General features: G+C 44.6%; 1 long non-coding RNA gene across 1 annotated transcript in view; it reads right to left on the reverse strand.

The window, feature by feature from the left end:
* Nucleotides 1-22201, reverse strand: part of LOC307037047 — a 46907-nt gene extending 24706 nt beyond the window's left edge. The window contains exons 1-2 of the long non-coding RNA XR_013807589.1: nucleotides 19230-22201; nucleotides 18600-18665 (exon numbers count right to left, since the gene is read on the reverse strand). This is a non-coding gene — a long non-coding RNA (uncharacterized lncRNA). The remainder of the gene's footprint in view (nucleotides 1-18599; nucleotides 18666-19229) is intronic.
* Between the last annotated feature and the right edge of the window lie 2830 nt (nucleotides 22202-25031).

Here is a 25031-nt window from a genome sequence, read left to right on the forward strand (position 1 = left end):
TCACAAGAGCCTGGAAGACAGCTGGGGCATTGGTGAGTCCAAAGGGCATCACTAGATACTCGAAATGGCCTAGTGGGGTGTTGAACACCGTCTTCCACTCGTCTCCTTGACGTATGCGGACCAGGTGGTAAGCATTCCTGAGGTCGAGTTTCGAGAAAATGGTGGCCTTCTGTAGGGGTTCGAAGGCTGAATTGATGAGGGGCAGTGGATACTTGTTCTTGATGGTGATGTTGTTAAGGCCCCGGTAGTCAATGCAGGGGCGTAGGGAGCGGTCCTTCTTGGATACAAAGAAGAAGCCTGCTCCGACGGGAGAAGAAGAGGGTCTTATGATGCCAGCAGCCAGTGAGTCTTTGATGTATGTCTCCATGGCCTCACGCTCAGTTCGGGACAAGTTAAACAGGCGACTGGATGGGAGAGATGCCCCAGGAAGAAGATCTATTGTACAGTCGTAAGGGCGATGAGGGGGCAGAAAAAGAGCTCGCTGCTTGCTGAAAACCTCTCCCAGGCGATGATAAACCGGAGGGACAGCGGACAAGTTGAGTGGCTCCTGCTGAACTGGAGGAATACCGACCTCTGCTGGGGGAATTGCAGACCGCAGGCATGAAGAGTGACAGAAGGAACTCCAACTCCTTACTTGATTCTCCGACCAGTCCATGTGGGGGTTGTGCAGTCTTAACCATGGCTGGCCCAGAACTAGGGGTGTGTGAGGGGAGGACATGACGTGGAACTGAATCATTTCATGGTGATTACCGGACAGGACGAGATGTAGGGGTTCGGTGACATGGGTAACGCGTGCCAGGAGCTTCCCATTCAGACCTCGAGCATTGAGAGGAGCTGTCAGAGGTTGAGTTGAGATGCCGGCTGAGGCAACCAGTTGGGCATCCAAAAAACTCTCATCAGCCCCAGAGTCCACTAGGGCAGGCAGAGAGAGAGACTGTTGATTTAACAGCAGTGTGGCTTCAAGAGGCTTGCGGGTCTGGGGGGTTGAAGAAGAAACAGCCTTGCTCACCAGTATCCCCACCTTTACTGGCGAGCACCCTCTTTTGGGCGCTGGGGGCATGTGTCCACGAGATGACCGGAGTGAGCACAGTAGACACAAAGTCCCTCTCTCATTCTCCGGAGACGTTCTTGGGGAGTGAGTCGGGCTCTGCCTAGCTGCATCGGTTCCTCTGAAGACAGGAGAGGAGAAAAGACTTCAGATGGAGCACTAGGACTTGGGAAAGTCTCCGACCTGAATCTTGCGAGAGGAGACGAGACAGGGCGAGAGGGGAGTGACCCAGGAGATCGACTGGCTCTTTCCCTACGGCGCTCCCTAAGGCGGTTATCCAGTCTTATGGCTAGGGAGACCAACTCATCCAAGTTAGCTGATTCGTCCCTGACTGCCAACTCATCTTTAACAGAATCAGTTAGCCCGGTTTGAAAAACCCCTTGAAGCGCTGTGTCATTCCACCCCGCCTCTGCCGCTAAGGTCCTAAAGTACACTGAGTATTCGGCTACACTACGGGAGCCCTGTCGCAGTGAGAGGAGGCGTTTAGTAGCGTCCCTACCGCTGACGGGGTGGTGGAAAACTTTCTTCATATCTTCTGTAAACTCTGGATAAGAATAACAGAGGTTGGACTGACTCTCCCATACAGCTGATGCCCAGGCTAGGGCGCTACCTGTAAGTAAACCTATCATATAACAAATCTTAGCTCTGTCATTAGCATAAGTAGACGGCTGCTGCTCAAACACAAGAGAACACTGCATTAAGAAAGAGTTACATGTCCCTAAGACACCTGCGTACCGCTCTGGAGTGGGAATGTTTGGCTCACGTGAAGGGAGAGCGGGCTGGGCTGGAACCTGTGCTAACGGAGCTGGATCCTCCGGAGCAGGCGGAGCAAGATGAGTTGAAACCAGGTTGAGGTGATGTCCCATCTGTGCTACATTGGCGGCTAGTGATGCGAGGTTATCCATAACCTCTCTGAGCATCTGGTCATGCCGGCCCACGAGGACGCCTTGGTTGGAGAGAGCCTCACAAATTGGGTCCGGGCCTGCTGGGTCCATGGTGGCCAGATTGTTCTGTTAGGATTATGTTTTAAACAGGACCCAGGCGCAGGCAATGACTGAAGATGTTTAAATGGTTTATTGTTTCGGAGACTCAGGCAGGTTTGGTGATTATGGAGGTCCGGAGTGGAGGTAGGCAGTGAGAGGCTGGACTGATTACCAGGCAGGCAGGTAGCATGCAGGAAGAAGCAGGCAGGTTGGCTGGAAGCTCTGGTGGATGATGGCCGAGGGATTGCACTGGAAACACAAGAGAAACTAGTTACAAAGAGTACGGATTTACACGCAGACAGGATAACTGAATGGGCAGCCAGGAGGATGTAATACCACTGGTGTAGAAAACAATCTGGCGGTGAGTTGCTGGGAGACTGGAGTAGATAAGCTGTGTCCTGATTAGATGATGAGGGACAGCCGAGTCGGACGGCCAGGTGAGAGCAATCAGGCTGCTGCCTGCAAGGGACACCACACCCTCTCCACACACACACACAGGGGAACAAACAGGGACACAGTTTGGACTGTGACAGTGTGTCCTGGATCCTCTATCCTGAGCACTGGATCTGAATCCTGGACTTCGAACTGACAGGCTGAACCTGTCTCTGCGGTCCTGCCAGACTCTCACCATACTACTTCCCTGATGGCTCCCACAACATTTCTGACATCCTCGTGGATTCATCTTCTTCTTATAGACACATGCATTTCCAAACATTTGGACTACCTATGTTGAAAATGTATTATCTTTTCGATTTACACACGGCATCTATTGCACGTCTGAACGTCCTGGGAGAGGGATCCCTCCTCTGTTGCTCTCCCTGAGGTTTCTCCCATTTTCCCCTTTAAACTGTGGGGTTTTCTCTGGAAGTTTTTCCTTGTACGATGTGAGGGTCTAAGGACAGAGGGTGTTGTATTGTCATACTGATATTCTGTACACACTGTGAAGACCACTGAGACAAATGTAACATTTGTGATATTGGGCTATATAAATAAACATTGATTGATTGATAAAGTCCAGGCGGACTCTAATTTGGGAACCATCAGTTCCATTTGACCTTTTTCACTGTAAAAATCATTGTATTATTTTGAAGTATCACTATAGGTATTCATTCCATCCAAATACAACTGTTGTGAAAATATATATATAAAAAAAATAAAAAAACATACTCTGTTAACCTCTCAGGCCCCACGGACCCGGTTCCGGAGCCAAAATCGCGTCATTTGCAGGAAACAACGTCTAAGGAACCTTAATATTGAATAAACTATGAATATTTTACATCCATATGACGGGAAAAAACTCAACTGATCTTTTTCATTTTTATTTAAAAAAAAAAAAAAACACACAATGCTAACAGTGAGCCTCTGAATTAGCCCCGAGCGAAAAATGCTAACCTATTACTGCACCGAAAATCAAAGCTTATTACCTATCCTAGCTGCACATCCAACACATCGTTTATGATCGTAAAGACACAGAATCTAACGGTGCCCACCTCAATACTGAAAGATACAAACTCGCGACGTTATCAACAAAAACGTACATCAAAACAAGTGGCGCTAGGTAGCCCACAACGCTAACATGGATTACCTTCATCTTTGTCTGGTCTAAACTGGTCTTCAATGGCATTAAAACGATAACAACGATGATGTACTTAATCCATAGGTTAATATCCAATGTGGCTGAGTCCCCTTTGAAATGTTCTGATAATCTATAAGCAATAAAACTGCAATTCCATTATCTGCTGTCCGCTCTGTAATCTGTGCTCCGTGCGCTCTGGGTCCTGCAATTCCTGCTTCCTTACGTAGTAAACACTGCGTAAAGTCTGCTGCGTAATGTGCTTATGCTGGCTGGCATTCTTTATACTTTACGCAGGACCATATCTCTGGAACCCATTAGTCGATTTGGGTGATTTACACCTTTTTCTTAACCATTACATCCAATAGAATCTATGGTCAGTTCCCAAATCCACGTAAACATTACCATCGCGGACGTAATAGAGAAGCAAACGAAGCATATCTGAAAGTACAAGCCTGGACGGCAAAACTTTATACCCAGTATATTGCCATAAATATGATGGTGGATTATCAGTAAACAATTCTACGTGACACAAAGACATTGGATTAACCTTGAGCGGTGTTTTTATTCCGTTGAACACAACTTTTGATCACAAATCAAAAAAGGTAAAACGAAATTATTGTAATATTTTTGAAACCGGATGTTGTTTACTTTCTCTTTTCTGGCTGATAGCTCCCGAATTCGGGGTCGTACAGTGATGACATTACATGTGTGGAATCTGTGGAGTCTCAGCTTTAATCGGATATCTTGTTTGTGCAGTTACGATAAGTAATAACGGCATTGCTACCGTGAGTGCTGTGCAAAAGTCCGTTAGCATTAGTTAGCATTTTTTCACTCCATGCTAATTCAAAGGCTTGGTATTACTCTTGTGTTTTGTTTTAGCTAAAAAAAAATCATATTGTCAGTTAGCTGAGTTTCTTACCGTTAAAAAGGGTATGGAACATTAATAGTTTCATAAATGTTAAGAAGCCCTGAGACATAGTCTCGTAAAAAAACGGTGGGAGGGGTCCACTGGGGGGACCCTCGGACTTAAGAGGTTAAGTGCGTTGTAACTTCTGTTTTATAGTTTCACTCCGTTTGAATGTCAATGGACTGCAAATAAGTCAATAAAGGAGCATGGCTGCTCATTCCCTGGCTCTCAAAAGAGTTTGGCTGGCTGTTTAATCTATGTTCACACTGAGACTGTACAACACATAGAAAGAACAGTACACCTATTGTGTAAGTGCAAGAAGGTCACAGTATGATCACAAATACATAAAATCTGTTCAAAATCTGTTTTTATTAAAAAAGTACAGGCTGCATTATGTGTTCTCAGCCTTGGAGAAACTTGACATGTTTTGGTCTGTGTCTGAAGCTCTCTACAGTGGTTCATTAATAAAACATATTTCAACGTGAGCCTACTTTGTTTATGTGCTGTTGAGGTTAATTTCAGTAGTTGTGTGCTATAATGTATTTACAAAGTGTGAAGAGGAGGCAACTTTAGAATAGGGAACCTGTTCAGGTCAATTTGAGTCAAATTACTAGCTTATTGGTTATGAACAAGACTTCACTTTAGAATAGGGAACATGAGCCGCGTTCACACCGGAGTACTTTTCCCACTTTAGTTCCGATATAGTTCCAAAATGTCGCGTTCACACCAAAAAGAGCCGGAACTAAAATTAGTTCATGAGAATCTTTTTACCCCCTTTTCCGTCCCTGCTAGAGAGCAGGGACTCTCATGCGGCTCTCTTGTGAGAAAAGAGCTATATTTCTGATTGGCTGGGCGGATTGCAAACCACGCCCCGTAAAACTCAAAAAAAGTGTTGTGAAGCCACCATTTTATTATCCTCGCATTAGCATTATTAGCATTACCATTAGCCTAGCGCAGAAGCGCAGAGAGACTAACTTATGGCAACACAAAATAAAACATGGGAGCAGTGGAGATAAGGAGGTGTCGGCGTTCTGGCGATTTACTCGGAAGGCTTCAGTAGAAGCTGCTGTGAGTCCCAGCAGCTTTTACTGAAGCCAGTCCCCAACTCCGGGGACTTCCGGGCGGGGATTTTGGGCGGCAGTATACGCTGTGAAGTTGTTTGCGGCCTGCCAGTAAACCCAAAGCAGAAGAAGAAGAAGTGACGTCAGCGGCTTCATTTGCCTAATCCACCCACAGGGATTTATTCCGGTGTGAACGCGATCTGTACTTAGTTCATCAGAACTAAAGAGTTCTGATGAACTAAGTTCTCATGAACCTTTGTGGGAAAAGTACTGCGGTGTGAAAGCACCTATGTTCTTAGATAGAAATACCTAATTAGAGTCAAACTACTAGCTTATTGGTTATGAACAAGACTTCACTTTAGAATACGGAACATGTTCTTGGATATAAATACCTAATTTTGAGTTATTTAGACACAATTAACACTTATAGTTTCATGTCTTGTTACATAAGAATAGATCATATTTGTTAAGTTTTATTATGGGAGAAATACTATTCTTGTGGTACTACTGCCTTATTAGGCCCATATTGAGCAGAGCATATTAAGACCCAAACTCATGTACAACAACTTCCTTACTTGCAATAAATGAGCACTAATTAGAGGGTTATTGAGGAAAAACTCTCAACTAATGGCTTATTACTTGTAGAATACGGTCATGTAGAATAAGGCATTAATAAGTGTTTTATAATGACTAATAAAGAGCCAATATACTGCTAATATGCATGTTAATTAACAACTAGTTGATGGTTAATTTGTGTACCTTAATACAAAGTGTTACCATTTGTGTTTATTATATTTGTATTATATTTGATACAGTAATACAGCAACATTCTAACAACAGTATATACCAGAGGTGGGGGACTCGAGTCACATATTTTTTTACTTGAGGCTTGAATAACATTGATAAAAGACTCATCTTGACTTGTGTAGGGGTGTAGAGTTATTTGTTCAAGCACCGGATCGGCAAAACAGGAGAGTCTGTGAACCAGTCTGCCATACTATGTGTCTGCTGCCCACACCTGTTTTATAGAAGGAAAACCTCCTTCACTTCATGAAATCTCTGCAGCACCAGGAGGCAGTAACGTGTAACTCAGCAGAATCTGAGAAGAGCAGCACCAGCTGCAAAGAGCTGTGCCTTTTACTGTTTACCTTCATTAGAACAACTAAAGCGCGACGCAGGCTGCTACATTTTAGCCACATGCACCTCTACACACCAGTGTTGTAGTCAAGTCGCCAATTCACGAGTCCAAGTCACTCTCGAGTCACCACTCTTCAAGTCCGAATCCAAGTCCGAGTCACCAAGGGAGAGTCGTAGTCGAGTCCGAGTCCAAGTTACCCAAGGAGTGTCCGAGTTGAGTCCAAATTATCATTACCTGTGTTCGAGTCCGAGTCCAAGACCGAGTCACCCAAGGAGTGTCCGAGTCGAGTCCGAATCATCATTACCTGAGTCCGAGTCCAAGTCCGAGTCACCTAAGAAGAGTCAAAGTCAAGTCCGAGTCACAAGTCTTCATGTATTAATCTTCGGGAATATATGTGTTGAAATGTAGCTGCTCTTCTACATTGCTTGTATCCTGTCATGTTATACTAATCTGTCTATTGAACTGCTGTGAAGAGAGTTTGGCAACAATTCTTGTAATAGGTGCTATACAAATATAAAGCTTATAACTAATATTAATATATATAAATAAATGTTATATATATATTAGGGCCGGGACTTTAACGCGTTAATTAAGATTAATTAATTACACAAAAATTAACGCATTTTAATCGCACTTATTTTTGCACCGCGGAACGTTTCTCACTGGATGAGTTTCAGGGGTACCGATTATACTGGAGCACCAACTAACGTTCATGACTTCAGACAACAACAAACCACAGTGAACAATAGTCAAACATGAACGAAGAAGCTGATGAGACCGCTTTGGTTGGATGGGACATTTTGTTTTAGAAAAACTGACATTTTGGAAGCCCATACTTCCATACGTCCCGGACATAATATATATATATGATGGGACATTTTGTTTTAAAAAACGGACGGATTGAAGCGTCGATAAGAGCACGGTTGTTTGCAAATTATGCAAAAAGGAATTCGCATATCACCGCAGTACATCAAGCCTCAAGTATCACCTCAATGCAAAACATATAGCAGCTAGCGTGGAAGCTAACGTGGACGTTAGCCCGACTCGGAGTACAAGGACCCACACCCAATTCGCGTTGATCAAACAGTGGCCTATGCAACAGAGAGATTTTATTTTTCATCAGGATATTGGAAGAATAGGAGGGATTGAGGTCAATCACTGGCACTTTTTTATTTTATTTCAAATGGTACACTTTATGTTGAACTATTTATTACGTTGTTGGTGCAACTGGCACTTTATGTTGAACTGTTTACTGTTTTGGCCAAGGTTATTGGGAGAGTTGGACTGAAATTGATTAGATTTTTTAAATCAACTGTTGGTAAATCAACAAAGTCTGTTATGGCATCTGAAGCAACAGAGAGATGTTTTCTAATAGTCAGGGTTTCCAATGTTCTGAATGTACTTGAAAGTATTGTGTTTTACTTAAAAAACAAAGTGTTATAGGTTACAGAAGGTCTACCTACCTATAGGCTACCTGAATCTCTGAAATGTACTATATTCCTAAATATGCTATTGCTACACTTTATGGCAAAAATTGCACTTTTCTGTTGGTATTGGTTAAGTATCACCTTGAAAAAAATAAACAAGGTTTTGTTGCTTAAGCTTATGTATTCAGTCATTATTCAATGGTATACTAAAATCCATGTGAAAAAAATTGCTTCTCACTGTTCTCAGGTCAAATATTTATATGTGATTAAAAATGCGATTAATTAATTACAAAGCCTCTAATTAATTAGATTAATTTTTTTAATCGAGTCCCGGCCCTAATATATATGTTTTACATTTAAAATGAGTTACCTTTTAGAGAAGTGATTATATTTCTACGCCAATATTTTCCTATGGTAAAGTTTTCGTTTTGCACTTTTATTTTGATAGTAATAAGATCGAGACTCTTATTTTTGAAGGAACTTTTACCGGTTAAATCGGTTTACTGATAAAGATTTAGCCCCAAGAAAGCATATGATGCAAAATGACGTAATTCTGCATGTTGTAGCCATGTGCTTTCGTGTTATCGGCTGAATCTTTATTTATTGATTAGCTCACCTGATGATAGTGTTCAAGACAGCCTATATGTCTGAACTCGATCCTTAGAGTAATGTGTTACGGAGCCTTCGCTTCAATATTGTTTCCACATAACGAGCATTTTGCGCTGCTCTTTTCCAATTTGGAAGCAAATTGTGTGAAAGCATACAGCACGATGCGGGGTGTGTCTCTAGACATCTTTAGACTGGAATAGCGGGGCCCAGTACATGAACTCGCCTCGCAGGTGCACACGCCAGGATAGTGGACATCAGACTCCAGAGAAAATTTGCTCGAGTCCGGGTCCAAGTCGGAGCGTCAATGTACAAGTCGAGTCCGAGTCATCGCGGGAGGGAAAAATCACGAGTCCCAGTCCTAGTCAGCGTACGCGATAATTCAGGAGTCCGAGTCAGAGTCCGAGTCAGAGTCCAAGTCATCGTGTGCGAGAATTCACGAGTCCAAGTCCGAGTCGCGTCAATCAGTGCGCTAGTCCGAGTCGAGTCCGAGTCCAGGACTTGAGTACTCCATCTCTGCTACACACACACACACACACACACACACACACACACACACACACATAGAACTGTCCAATTATTCCCCCTATTACCTGTTTTATGATTTTAGAGCCCCACTGTCCATTGTTGTTAATGTAGAAAATAAAACTAGTTTTCATAACCACTGTATGTAACCCCACGGACCCGCCGAAGGGGCCGAAATCACAACATCTGCAAGCAAAAGTGTCTGAGGGCTTCTTAAGGTGTAATAAACTATGAATGTTTTATGTCCATGTAACGGGAAGAAACTCAGCTAACTGATCTTTTTTTTTTTTAAACCCACAATGCCGCTGAGCCTCTGAATTAGCAATGAGGGAAAAATGCTACCAGACTACTGCGCAGAAACTCACTCATAAAACCCTTATTATTTATCTTTTCTGCACATCCAACTAGCAACGTGAGAAGACACAGAATCGATGGGAACATACATCATCACTATGATAAGAACTTGCGGAGATAATAACAAGAACAGAAATCAAAACATGTGGGGCTAGGTAGGGCTGGGCGATATGGTCTCTAAATGATATCGCGATATTTACTGACTATATCGCGATATACGATATATATCGCGATATTCTGAAATGTCCTCTAAATTTTTTATTTTATCTTTATTTAACCCCTTGATGTTTACAGTCACGCCAGTATGATGATTCTAGTAGTCCCTGCAACATATGTCTGCATTAAAAAAATCGACTAATAATGAAGAAAATTAACACATTTGTTGCAATAGTAATTTATGCACTAACTCCATTACTACTTGTACTACAACATTTGAATCATCAGTTCTTCCTCATTTTCCTCAATTGTTCATATTTGGTTTATGAAAATAATGATATTGTGGTCATTGTTAAAAAATGTCTGCTATTATTATGAGTAGTATTATTATTATTAGTATAATGCGCTTTCTGTCTTCCTGTCATTATCAGGAATTAGACATGTAATGGCTATGTATTAGATTAGATTAGAACCTTCATTCTCCTAACCTGCTGGGACATTTCCCTATAGCCAATACCTTTTATATTTTCTACTCTTCACTTACTTGTCAGCATAGGTCGGCATTGATGTACATATTCGACAGAAGACCTTGTTTATATTGGCATCATATTGAGAGGTGCAGTGACGCGTCCTAAAACCAGGAAGTAAGCTGCTGGTTCCCTCGACAAAAAAGCAATGGGATTTCTCCATAGGGTTTTGGAAAATAGCTGGAAATAAAGTCTGTGGAAAAAAAACCTGTTTGATAAATGCACGTTTTGTTCAGCCGGATAATATCCACATGTCTACCCTACTTTTATCATTTTCGAATCATAAATCTAATCGATAGATTATAAAAGGGTTTTAGGACGTGTCACTGCACCACTAGAAGCCAACTCCATCGATCAAGCTGGCTGAAACTTTCTCTCCCTCTTCTTCTCATGCTACCTGTCACTCTCCTTTAACTCCTCCGGTGACTTTCTTTTATTTGAAGATAACTTTTTGCCCGGCGCTCACGGGCAAACGGGAACCTGCTCGCGCTGGCTCCCGTTTGCCTTTCACCCAACAACGACAACCGCCTCACGAAACGCTATGTTGTAGCGTTAATAAACGAAACAATTTAACAACATTGCTTGTCAAAGTACCTATACCACTGGACAATTTTTTTTTTTTTAAGCAATATTTTTAGTGGCCCGAGCGGGCAAGTGGAAAGTACGTTATGCTGGCCCGGGGTGTCTAAATAGTGCTTCCGAGCCAGCGGGCCATTTATAATGTTGAGCCCTGCTCTCTGTCACTGTGCATGTGTGTAATGTTTGTGTGCAAGTTAGACGGGGCCTGCGTGTGTGCCTGCGTGTGTGCCTGCGTGTGTGACTGTGTCTATGAGGGAGAAAGGAAAGCTCATTTTGGCCGCGGCGGGAAATTGATTTGACAACATAATACTCGATGTTCACGATGTGGTCATTTACGACATCGCATGGAGTGCAATCCACGATGTATCGTGTAAACTCGATATATCGCCCAGCCCTAGCGCTAGGTAGTTAAAACCGGCAACATGGCCTACCTTGGTCGTTGTCTGGTCAAAACTGGTCTTCAATGGCAGAAAAACGATAAAACGCTGCTGAAGTTAATCCATAGGTTAATCCAATGTGTCTGTGTCCCTTTGAAATGATTTCTGATCATCCCTAAGCAATAAACCCTGCTTTTCTGTTTCCAGATGTCAGAGCGAGAGATAGTTTCACTCTCTTGCAAAACTACATGCGCAAAGCCCCCAACTTTTTGTGTTAAAGTTGGTGTCTATGCGAAAACTCCCCTTCGATTCTATTGGTTCTAACGGTCAAAAAGAGATGTCAATCACCAAAATCGACATATGGGTTCCAGAGAAACGGTAAACAGGCTAATTTCCACCCAAATCACCCCAGAGGTGGAGTTTATTTTACTAAACCTCTCTAAAAAGGTCAATTGTCATTTGTTTTGCATCTATCTTGATACAGGGTACTTATTATATGTTGTACTTTGGATTCCTAAAGCTTTTATTCTACTAACCCATCATCCAAGGGTAGTTTTCATTATAAGTAAAAAAAGTTTTTTTGGACGGACACTATAATTTACTGTTTTTTTACTATGTTCAATCCGAATTTTCTTTAAAATAAAACACATCTATATTGATTCTGACTTTTCTACATCCAACTCACAGGTTTATCATTACTTTGAGAAAAAAGATTATTAATTTTCTCGTTTTAGAAGTGTCAGGGCTCAACGCTAACTTTTAAAAGTGGTTGCCAGGCTGGCAACCAGGCATCAGCTTTTGATTGCCAAAACTGAAAATACGGTTGCCATTTTTAGACACCTTATATTTTAAATAATTAAGATACTATACAGTTATACATCAACTTAATAATGAAAATGTGACATAAAAGAATGTTCAAATGCTTTACAATAAGTTATGAACACAATTATTTGAAACTTAAGTGGTAGTAAACTTGTCCACCCTCAATGGCTTGTATACAAAATACCAGTAGTGCAGCTGTGGTCATGTTCTTCACAGATCCCCCAAACATTAATTGAGCAAGTCACTAGTTTCGTCATCCGTTGTCTCCTTTTCAAATTTGGGTTTTCCTGACCTTTTTGCTGACCCCCACCACAGAGCCGTGGGCCCTTCAGCATTGAAGTCTTGATTGGCCAGACTAATACCTCATTCACACCAACAGTGTTTCAGGGCCGCTTCGGAGCTGGAGCTTGAAAAGCACCGGGTTTTCCTCTTCACACCGCAGCGGAGCAGCCTCTTAGCTCCGGAATCCGGTTCATTTCGAGCACCAAAAAAATTGTCCGGCCAGACCAAAAGCACCACATACGTCATGCTTACGTCGAGGCGGGGGCAGGGGCGGGATCAACTCCTGACAAACAACAAAAAGCCAGCTTTTTTCCAGTTTGTTCACAACGATGGAGAAACTTTACAAGCAGCAGTGGTCCACTGAAGAGACCAGCTACCTACTGGGAATCTGGTCTTCCGAAGAGGTGCAGAAGAAGCTGGAGCACAATCGGCCATTGTTGTTGTTGTCGGTGTCAGCTGTGAGGGGTTTCCGTGCGGTTTGGCTTTATGAAGCAGGCACGCAAACGGTTACGTCATGACGCAAACGATGACGCAATGACGCAGCACCAGTCGGACTCTGGGCAGTGTGAAAAGAGCCGGAGCTATACCGAAGAACCGGTTCTGAACCTGAAATGCTCTAGCACGGAGCTTGAACCGGAGTTGCGTTGGTGTGAATGAGGTATAATACATTTCTAATGTTAAATAAATTAAAATCATTCACAGTTAAGAATTAGGCTAGATATTAATTATTGATGCTGTAAATTCCCTTTAATATGTCTAATTATATTTAAAATGTGTTACCTTTTTATAGAAGTGATTATGTTATGCAAATACTTTCCTATGGTAAAGTTTCGTTTTGCACTTTTATTTAGGTAGTAATAAGATCGGGACTCTTATTTTGAAGGAACTTTTACCGGAAGTGAATGGACAACATTCCTCTTTGCTTTTTGTTCGGGTTTACCTTACGCTTCATCAGTTGAATCACTTTGAACATTCGTTTGAGATGTTGACGGGTTGGCCGAACTTTTTACCCCACAGTCAGACAACTTAATTTGCTTCGCCATTTTTTGTAAAACAAACACACGGCGCACCGCGCATGCGAGTAAACGTGCATCGCTTTCTGGCTCTTAAAAAAAAAAAAATTAACATTATCTATTTTGGGTTGCACATTTAGCTGTTTGCTGTCCTTGTTTCTTTATGTTAAAAACTGGTTGCCACTGATGGCAACCAAAGGCCAAGAAGTGGTTGACATTTTTTTCTGAATGGTTGCCAATGGCAACCTGGCAACCGTTACTGTCGAGCCCCGAGTGTAGTTATGGTCATTTGTTCTGGAAATGTCATTTTCGAGCCTGAGACCTGAAAAACGGGCTTGGGGTCTAACAGGTTAACTGATTTAAATGCGGAAACTGGGGTTATTCATCAGGATTTCGTAGGACTTGACTTGCTTGACTCTCACCCCAGTAACTTGAGACTTGCACATGTATGACTTACTCCCACCTCTGGTATACAGGAGACAGAGGGAGATGTCATCCTGTCACTGCAAGTCTCAGTATGGTCTGTTCGTCTTGTGTTTTAGTTTTTTTGATCTAATTATTGTCTAAACTTTGTCATGTCTCTATGAAACGTCATTTTGAGAGACCATGCTTTTGATCGTGTGGATTACATTTGCCTTCTGCAGACCATGTCTGGCCATTCAACTTTCCAAGCCACACCTGAGTGACAGCACGAACAGGTATGGCGAGGAGCCCCGGCCTCTTCATCCGCGAGGCTATGCTAGAGCTACAATGCGATCGGCCTCCTACGAATACATCAAGCCATCTGTGCTATTCGTTATTGGATGACATCACTCGGGAGCCGCTTAGAAACACCAGGAAAAAGAGACGAGGAAGGAGGGGAGGCGTTCAGAATCGCCTACGGCGGAGATTCAGCCGGCCACCACTTCCATCCATCATTCTCACAAACCTGCGCGCATTGAACAACAACGTGGACACACTAAGGACATACACAAGGTACTGTCATGAATTTCTTGAGGCCTCTTTATTATGTTTGACGGAAAGTTGGCTACAATCTACAATGCCTGAATCTCTCTTTGAAGTAGACAGGGATGCAAACTCGGGGAAAACCAGAGGAGGTGGTATTTGTGTGTATATTAATGACCTGTGGTGCCGATCATACTCAGTAAAATGTAAAACCTGCAATCCAAACATAGAAATTCTCAGCATGACGTTAAGACCCTTTTATCTGTCTAGAGAATTCGGGTGTATTTTACTGTTTGTTGTTCACGTGCCTCTCAGCGGCAGAGCGTCACTGGCGGCCGGCTCCATCGCTGACTGTATTCACGAGCTGCAACTCAGCCACCCCGATGTACCGGCAATAGTGCTCTGGTACATGAAGCAATGTCGCCTGGAGACTGTGTTACCTGGGTTCCAGCAGTATTTAGGGATCACAGCAGGAAAGACAATATCCTGGAGAAATGCTTTGTAAATGATAAAGGAGCTTATGTGTCTAAATACAGACCACCAATACTGAACTCTGATCATAATGTTGTGAATATGATACCAGTGTATGAGACCAAACTGAAGGGAAGTCAACCAGAAAAGAAAGTAATAGGGACATGGACAAATGAAAGTAGGGAACAGTTGAAAGTCTGTTTTGATTGGACAGATTGGGAATTTTTAAGGAAGGTTCACTCGATGAAATAACTACTGTTACCAAAGACTATATTAACTTCTGTGTTCCCACTAAAGAAATAAAAAAATTACCCAAGTAATACATCATATGTGACTAAGGACATTAAAATAAGTTATAAAAACCAGGAAAATAGCTTTCAAAAACGAAGACTATGGAGCACTTAGACAGACAGAGAAAGAACTGAAAGTCAAATTGAGGGAATCAAAACTGGCACACAGAGAGCTTTTGGGAAATGCTTTTAAAGCCAAAGACCCCAAAAAAGTGTGGGACACCATGAGAACCATGACAGGAAAGACCTCTTCAGCTAAACCTATTGTGACGGACAAGACATACTTGATCCATACCAATTTGCCTATAAGCAAGGGGTTGGTACTGTTGCTACTCTGGTTCATATCATTACTAAACATTTAGATAAACGTCACATCTATGCAAGAGCCCTCTTCCAAGACTTCTCAGCAGCATTCAACACAATACAAGCAGACATCTTGGTGTCAAAAATTGCCAAAATAGAAGTAAGTCCATACCTGATTTACTGGTATGCCGCTTTCCTCACCAGTAGAGAGCAACTTGTGTAGGTTAACAAAACCCTGTCATCTGCCATCACAACCAATGTAGAGGCCCCCCAGGGCTGCGGGAGTTCAGTTGTGCTCTTTACTAGCTTCTTTTAGCTTTTTTTGATGACTTTACTGAACTGCTGTCTATGGTGTGTTTTGACTTTGACCGTCTAGTCATTGTTGGTGATTTTAACATCCGTGTTGACAACCCCCAGGACAGAGGGGCTAAAAAACTGTTTTGTGTTCTTGATAACTATGGACTGACTCAGCATGTGACGGAGCCCACGCACAATAAGGGGCACACTCTGGACTTAATTATCTCAAAGGGTCTGAATATCTCTAAGGTTGTGGTGACTGATGTTGCACTCTGATCATTCCTTTGAGAGGTCTATTTCCGTTCACACAAATGTTCAAAAAGAGGTAACCACAAAGCGATATTTAACTGAAAATACTAGGGAAATGTTAACTCAGAATGTTTCTTCCACACTTGCCCCTGCTAACATCTCAGTAAATGAGCTAGTAGATCATTTTAATTCAAAAATAAAAAAAACGTTATAGACGCCATTGCTCCAACTAAGGTAAAGGAAGTGACTGGCAAGAAAAGATCTCCATGGACAAAGGCCATGACCGTGAGAACAGAAAAGAGAGAGTCAATCCTCTCAGTAAACACAGAGCTGAATCCAGATCAGATGCACGCTGAAGGCTCTTTGAGCAGCTCTCACTGATCCTTCTGTTATGTTACATGTTTGTAGTTTGCTTCTCATGTATTGTGTTTGTCTTATTTGTCTATGTTGATGTTACACGTGGAGCTGCTGAGATGCAAGTCACATTTCAGACTTGATCTGACAAAGTATTATCGTATCGTATACAACAACGTTTTAACCTATATCTAGCCATATTCCATCCGTCCATCCATTCATCTTCTCCCGCTTATCCGTGGTCGGGTCGCGGGGGTAGCAGTTCCAGCAGAGAGCCCCAAACTTTATTTTCCCTGGCCACATCAACCAGCTCTGACTGGGGGATCCCAAGGCGCCCCCAGGCTAGCGAAGAGATATAATCCCTCCACCTGGTCCTAGGTCTACCCCTTAGTCTCTTCCCAGCTGGATGTGCCTGGACCACCTCCCTAGGGAGGCGCCCAGGTGGCATCATAACTAGGTGCCCGAACCACCTCAACTGGCTCCTTTCGACGCGAAGGAGGAGCGGTTCAACTCCGAGTCCCTCCCGGATGACCGAACTTCTCACCCTATCCCTAAGGGAGACACCAGCCACCCTGCGGAGAAAACCCACCTCGGCCGCTTGTATCCGATCTCGTTCTTTCGGTCATGACCCATCCTTCATGACCATAGATGAGGGTAGGAATGAAAATGGCGCGGTAGACAGAGAGCTTTGCCTTCTGGCTCAGCTCTCTTTTCGTCACAACGGTGCGGTAAAGCGACTGCAGTACCGCTCCCGCTGCTCCGATTCTCCGACCCATCTCACGCTCCATTGTTCCCTCACTCGAGAACATGACCCCGAGAACTCCTTCACTTGGGGTACGGACTCATTCCCTACTTGGAATGGACAGTCCATCGGTTTCCTGCTGAGAACCATGGCCTCAGATTTGGAGGTGCTGATCCTTATCCCAGCCGCTTCACACTCGGTTGCGAACCGATCCAGTGAGTGCTGAAGGTCGCAGACCGATGAAGCCATTAGAACCACATCATCTGCAAAAAGCAGTGGTGCAATCCTTAGTCCACCGAACTGCAGACCCCCTCCCCCACGACTACGCCTCGAAATCCGATCCATGTATATTACAAACATGATTGGTGACAAAGCGCAGCCCTGGCGGAGGCCAACCCTCACCGGAAATGGGTCCGAATTACTGCCGAGGACCCGGACACAGCTCTCGCTTTGGGAGTACAGAGATTGGATGGCCCTGAGTAGAGACCCCCTCACCCCATACTCCTGCAGCACCTCCCACAGTAACTCCCTGGGAACTCGGTCATACGCCTTCTCCAAGTTTACAAAACACATGTAGACCGGATAAGCGTACTCCCAGGCCCCCTCCAGGATCCTTGCGAGAGTAAAAAGCTGATCTGTCGTTCCACGACCAGGACGGAATCCGCATTGTTCCTCCTCAATCTGAGGTTCGACAATCTGCCTGACCCTCCTTTCGAGTACCTTAGTAAACTTTCCCGGGGAGGCTGAGTAGTTTTGTAACGATCAACTATCTAAAATAGTTGCGTTAATTAAACGCACAAGGGGTTCTTGAATGAAATTATATTATAAAAAGGTAAACAGAAATAATAAATGGATAATCTGCTCTTTCCACAAAATAGTCCCCACGGAAATGTATTAACTACAGTCCATATGCATACATTCACAAAATAAACAAAGACAGGTTTTCTGCGTTATTCAAATGTATTCACAGTTTTTGGAGCCAACCAAAACAAACAAAACAAAAAGTTCACTCGTGATACACTGAAATTGTCTTTACTGCCTAATCCAGGCCATACTGTGGTTCATTGATACCAAAAAAAGGCTGTTGCTCCTGCGCCCATCGGCGGCAAAAACAGAAATGTTTGTAGGCCTATTTAGGCTATAATCCACAAAAAAGGAAAACACGATGATCCACGTGGCACAAAGGAGCGATCTCACCCCTGTGTTGGAGCCGGCTCTTTCGGCTCCCAAACGGCCCTTCATGTTACCACAGTTTACCAAAGCCTCAGTTTCGCCAGTTCACGCGTGTGCTCCACTAGCACCCCCCGTCAAGGCTCGCAGACAGTACACTTTCCGTCAGAGGAACACGCTTTGCTGGCGGCTAAAATAATCCCACCAGACTCCTTTGCCCCTGCAACAGAGGGATGTCCTTGTCCTTTTCGTCATTTGAAGATATAAAAACTCTTTTGGACGCCCTCGGCTCGAGTTCAGGGCATTCCGAGCTGAATAAGGACGTCAAATGACAGCAAGACGCCCGCCTGGCGGAAACGCTGAATTAGGAATATATTGTGATGAAGTGCACACTGACCTGAGCTCCAGGGGTCTGCTTGTTCTCCTCCATGCTGCTCTCAGTGCTCCTTCTCCGGCTGGGTCTCTGAAATAATCAACACAACTACAGCTGACACAAAACAAGACAACTCAATACCATCGACAGACACAACAAAACTAATCTACAGCTACTTCGTAGGTTCATAGCAGAGGTGAGAAGTAACCAAGTACATTTACTCAAGTACTGTACTTCAGTACTATTTAGAGGTACTTTTACTTTACTTGAGTATTTCCATGTAATGCTACTTTGTCCGCGACAATAGGAGACAGTAATAAAGCTGCTTCACTGAAGAGGAGAAACTCACAGCTCCAAGACTCTGTCTGTCAGGAGGAGACTAGAAACAACAAGTCAATAAACTGAGGAATCATCCTGTAACATAAAGGAGTTACCTAACAGAAACCAGTATGCTAATGGTAATAAAGAAGAGTTACCGTACTAAAACAATCTGCTGAAGGTAAAAAGGGAGCGTTTACTCAAACTAAACGGTATGCATATGACTTATGAGTATACTGTGGGATAAATAATGTTAGAGAAAGTAATTATTAAGGTATTTCCTTCACCTGAATGAGAATAAAAGACACACACACACAGAGAGAGAGTAACACACACCTGGGGCTGCGTTCATAAAGCTTCTTTAAAGCTGGAAACACAGAAGTTTTCCCAGAATCTCTGGGAACACTGGGTCCTGATGAAGACCACAGAGCTGCTTCAGGTGGATAACTGTCAGGAGTGAAGAGGAGGAATTTAAAGAGTTTATTCAATATGTTCTATTTCTAGATGCTTATATTTAGTGTTTTATCACATTATGTGCAGTGCCTTGGCCCTTGTCTTATATATGCTGCTGTGACGTAAACATGTTCCAAATTGATCAATTTAGTCAATGTAAGGCTAAGCATTGGAGAAAATGATAGAAAGTTCAGATAGTTATTAATGTTACATGCATATGACTTTAACAATTACGATAAAAAGTTATTATTAATATAATACAAATATTTAGATATAATTCTTCATAATCTGTGTTCAGGAACTTACATTCTAATTTACAGGTCATAGTTTGTTCACTTTTATTTCATCAAAATGACTTTCACATAGAAAGTGTCATTAATGGTTGTTTGAACCACGGTTATAACGCTATCTGTTTCATTAACTATCACTAAGTTAACACAGAAAGCAAACATTAGCTAGAGAGACTGTTTAATGTACTCCATGTATAAGGTATTTTCTGTATTCTTTAGATACTCTAGTGATATGTGTCCTGTCTGTAAACTTGCTGCTAATGTTTCATTTTTATTATATCTTATTGCATCTTTTAAATATGTTTAACTTGTGTAATGCCTGAAAACACTTCTGCTGTGACACAATCATTTCCCAGTTTAAGATAAATCATTATTTAAATAAAGTATATCTATTTATCTAATGAGCTAAATCGTCGCTTAGCTTAACGTTAGCTGCTAACTGAAGAACCCCATTCATTTCAATGGGAAAAATGCTACGTCACGGTGAATGGCGATGCTAATAAGCTAGTTAGCATATATTTAAAACCATATATATGGTAAAGAGCACCAACACAACAACTCAAACTGTCTCAAAGACAACTGGTGTAATAAATAACATAAAGTCAGCTGAGCAATACAAATAAACTGTTACTCACCCAGAGCCGAACTAGAATAATAACTGTAGCTGTTAACCGATAGCCGTTAGCTGTTAGTCGTTAGCTTTTAGACGATAGCTTTTAGACTTTATTTAAAGATAATTTGAGACTACTTTTGGCGCACATTTGAATTTTTTTTGTGAGTTTCTTTCTTCCAAGATTACAGCTGTTGTGTTAAATAAGATAACTTCTTGTGAGGGCTACAAGCCTCTTAAACGAACACACATCCAAAAGGTTATGCTTTTGTTTACATCAGACATACACAGACACATTGATTTGAAACAGCTTTATTTTTGCAAGATTGAGTGCACGCAATCTTGTTTAAAATATATATTGTTAATTGTCATATTGTCAGTGTCATACAACTTACCTTGCTCCTGGGTAAAGGCTGAGCTGACGGAAAACCCCTGACTTTATAGATGTGTCAGCTAATTGGACTACTCCATTCCTCTCAAACCCTTAGGGGTGTTTAAAGAGGCCACTCCATTTAAGCCAACTTTTCCTTTTTTTTTCTTCTTCTTCTTCTTCTTCTTCTTCTTCTTCTTCTTTTTCTTCTTGTTCTTCTTCTTCTTCTTCTTCTTCTTCTTCTTCTCTCATTTTTTGGTGGATTGCAAAGAACTTTAAAGGTGCATACCGCCTCCTACTGTACATGAGTATCACTGTGAATCATTCCATCTCTTAACTCATGGACGTAGCTATCTACACTAAACAAAAATATAAATGCAACACTTTTGTTTTTGCTCCCATTTTTCATGAGATGAACTCAAAGATCTAAAACATTTTCTATATACACAAAATAACCATTTATCTCAAATATTGTTCACAAATCTGAAAAAATCTGTGATAGTGAGCACTTCTCCTTTGCCGAGATAATCCGTCCCACCTCACAGGTGTGGCATATCAAGATGCTGATTAGACAGCATGATTATTGCACAGGTGTGCCTTAGGCTGGCCACAATAAAAAGCCACTCTGAAACGTGCAGTTCTGCTTTATTGGGGGGGTCTGGGGGGGTCCGAAAACCCTAGGGTTAAACCCTAACCCTAACCCTAACATGTCACCCATTTCCTTCGCATAGAGTTGATCAGGTTGTTGATTGTGGCCTGTGGAATGTTGGTCCACTCCTCTTCAATGGCTGTGCGAAGTTGCTGGATATTGGCAGGAACTGGAACACGCTGTCGTATGGAGCATCCCAAACATGCTCAATGGGTGACATGTTAGCATCAGTGTTGGGCAAGTTACTTCCAAAATGTAATATATTACATATTACTTATTACTCTCTTTTGAAAGTAATAAGTTACATTACAATATTACTGTCTCTGAAATGTAATGAGTTACACTACTTTAGTTACTTTTTAGTTACTTTCACCAAAATAACCGCAAAAGAATAGCTAGGTATTTTAAATGCTAAAATGTAGTTTAGTGCAGCTCATTATGCATCCAGTGAAGGGCAATGTGGTATAGCATAACAACTGTGTAGGCCCTTAAGGCTACTAACAACTTGTATTACAGGGCTTAGTTGAATACTCGATTCTGATTGTAAATTCTTAACATGTGACACGTTGTTAATACAGCAGTAGCCTACAGACCGCTGTCAAGGACTATAATGAAGGTTAACATATTGTAAATCAGGGCAAATATGATTTAAACCATGCTAATGGTTTGAAATGGCAAACATTGAAAGGCAAAAGTATTATTAAAACCATGTAGCCTACTACATCATTGAAGAAACACACTCCTCAATGTCAGTTTCGGTGATTTATTGACAAGGATGACGACACCCTAAAACAGAATAATGCAGCAAGATAAGCTGACAAAGTATTACATCCATGCAATTCAATCAACACAAATATATACCACGAAACAGAGTATAGTAGTATAATAGTATAATATATATATAGTATAATATATGGTATAATATAATAGTGGAAACAGTCTTACATGAATGAGTGGACGAACGTCTCAACTCGAGGCGGAGTGCATGAACAATGTTTGAACTAAAATGGCCGCTCGGCACTTCCGGGTCAGAGCACGGCATAACCGGGCAGCGACAGCAGTGACACTGCCCTCTAGTGGCCGGCGATAAACTCTTCATCCCCCCCAGACCGGAAAGCTATGGGCCGGAATAGGTTAACGGTCTACATCCCGTATCCAGCTGCCAGACTCGGGCTCGTAACGTGCAGGCGGCCTCCTCAAGCGGCCCGGCCGAGTCGGCTGGGGCAGCGTCGGCGGCGACTGCGGCACCGGGAGCGGTGCACCCAGGAAGGCACCCGTAGGAACAGCGAGGTCAGAGGACGCCCCATCAGCAGGCGTCGGTGGGGAAGCGCCAATAGCCGAGTTGCGGGGCCCGACAGCCGGCCGCTGAGCAATCCCCTGGGGCGTCGCCCAGCCCGGGTGGATAGGTGGGGGCTGATGACCCAGGGCAGCGGGCGGCGGCGACGGCGCAGCCGACTGCTCGCGGGCGCAGGGTGTGGCCGGCGTGTAGGCACGGAGGAACCGCCGGTTGCGCAGTGTCAGACGTCCCGAACCGTCAACCCTGACCCGATACTGGTCGTGGCCCGGCGACTCCACCACGATCCCCGACCTGTCCCATTTGTGGGGGCTCGGGCCTTGCTGGTTCTGGAGGAATACCCTTTCGCCGAGTGCCAATGGGCGGAGCGGTCTCGAGTGAGTCCCCAGAGACTCGGTGGTACGGGACATACGGGTCCGAAGGGCGTCCTCCTTCGCCGCCCATGCCTCGCGCCATAGCAGGCGGATATGCGGGTTCGAGAACTTCTCGAGGCGGTTCACGAAGGAGAGCGAGCCACGAAGTGGGCGGCCGAAGATGATCTGTGCTGGCGAGAGGTCGCAGTCGGGGTCAGGCGTGTTACGCAACTGCAGCATAGCGCGCAGGAAGCGGTCCTGATCAAGGCTGCCCGACGGGCCGGTGTTGGACATCAAGAGGCGCTTAGCAGTCTTAACCGCAACCTCCGCCCTCCCATTCGACTGCGGAAAGCTAACGGAAGACACACGGTGTTCGACGTGCCATAAGCGGAGGAAGTCCTCGGTGTGGCTCGCCTTGAATTCCGGACCACCGTCGCTCGAGAGCTCCTCCGGTACGCCGAAGGTGGCGAAGAACGACCGGAGGTGTTGGACCAGGCCAGCTGAGCCCGCCAGGGCAGTACCCGCCGTAGAGCTCAGGACCTCTACCCAGCCCGAGAGCCGATCCCCGACAACTAGGTAGTGACGGCCCCCATAGTCGAAGAAGTCAGCAAACACCGCCTCGAATGGCGTGGACGGGGGTGGGGACGGCCGGGGGGGTGTAGCCGCCTGTGACGGAGCATTGCGGTTGCAGTCTGCACACCCGTCCCTGGTGGCCTGAATGTCCCCGGACATCCCGGGCCAGTAAACTATGGCTCGGGCATGCTGCCCCATGGCTGAGGTCCCCTGGTGAGCGGCATGGAGATGCCGAAGGACCCTCCCACGGAGGGATGGGGGAACCACGACGCGGTCCCGATAGAGCAGGACGCCGTCCTGGGCGTAGACGGACTCACAGACCGATGACAGACTCGCCAGGGCAGGGTCGTTAACGTCAATCCCACCCTCTTGCTCGATGAGTTGGAGGAGGTGGCCGAGGCATCCATCAGCCGCTGTTTCCCGTGCGAGGAGGGGCCAAGAGACGGCTCCGAGCTCCCGTGCGTCGTCGCGGATGGAGGCCATGAGTGCTGACTCCATGGCGTCAGGCCCGCTCGGCAGCCCCGATGTGAGGCCGTTCGCTGAACCCGAGGGGGAAGGATGCCTCGACGTGGCATCAGTGGCATAGTTGCTCTTGCCAGGCAGATGCACAATGTCGAAGCGCCATGGGAGGGTGCGCTGCTTCAGTCTAAACAGACGCGAGTTTGTGATCTCATCCAGCGTACGGTCGCCAAAGATTTTCACCAACGGCTTATGGTCGGTGACCACGACGAGGTTGTCGGACCCCTGCGTGAAGTACCGCGTCTGTTCCAGGCCCCATGCCACAGCTAGGGCCTCTCCCTCGACGGCTGCATAGCGCTGCTCCGCAGGGGACAGGAAACGCGAGCCCGCGAGGGTGACCCTCCACCCTCCTGGACAGCAGTCCGGTATGCCCGAGGCACAGTGACAATGTTGCTGGAGCAGGAAGTAGCCAATGCCACGCATGGACCAGTCAGGGCGGAGGCAGGTACGCTTCTGCATGTCGTAGATCTCCACGCCCTCGCGGATGGCCTCCATTATGGCTTGCTTGGACGTCTGGAAGGCCTCCTCCAGAACGGGGGACCATAGGAACGCACAGCGTGGGCTGAGGAACGGCTTAAATGGAGCCATCGTGTCACGCAACTGGGCGTAGTTAGCCACCTGGTTGACAAGGCCGAACCAACTCCTGATGTCCGTCGTGGAGCCTGGGGTGGGGAAGTCCCGGATGGCGTCCAAGTATTTTGGGAGCGGTTCGATGGTAGATTCCGACACCCTGAAGCCAGCGAAGTCGACGCACCTCTCCGCGAACTGAAGCTTGTCCGGATTCAGCACGATCCCTGATCGGCCGACACGCGTCAGGAAGTCGATGGTCCTCCACCAGTGTTGCTCCAGGTCGGTGTCATAGTGGATGGTGTCATCCACACAACGTTCCTTGCGTTCATAGTCCGAGAGGACGGCGTCAAACCGACGGTTGTAGCCATCCCCTGACGACAGGAAACCCTGTGGTGCCCTGGTGTAGCGCCAACGGCCGAAGGGCGTGATGAAGGTAGTGAGGTGGCGATCCGACTCA

The sequence above is a fragment of the Notothenia rossii genome (assembly GCF_949606895.1).
Source record: "Notothenia rossii genome assembly, chromosome: 1".
Lineage (NCBI taxonomy): Eukaryota > Metazoa > Chordata > Actinopteri > Perciformes > Nototheniidae > Notothenia > Notothenia rossii.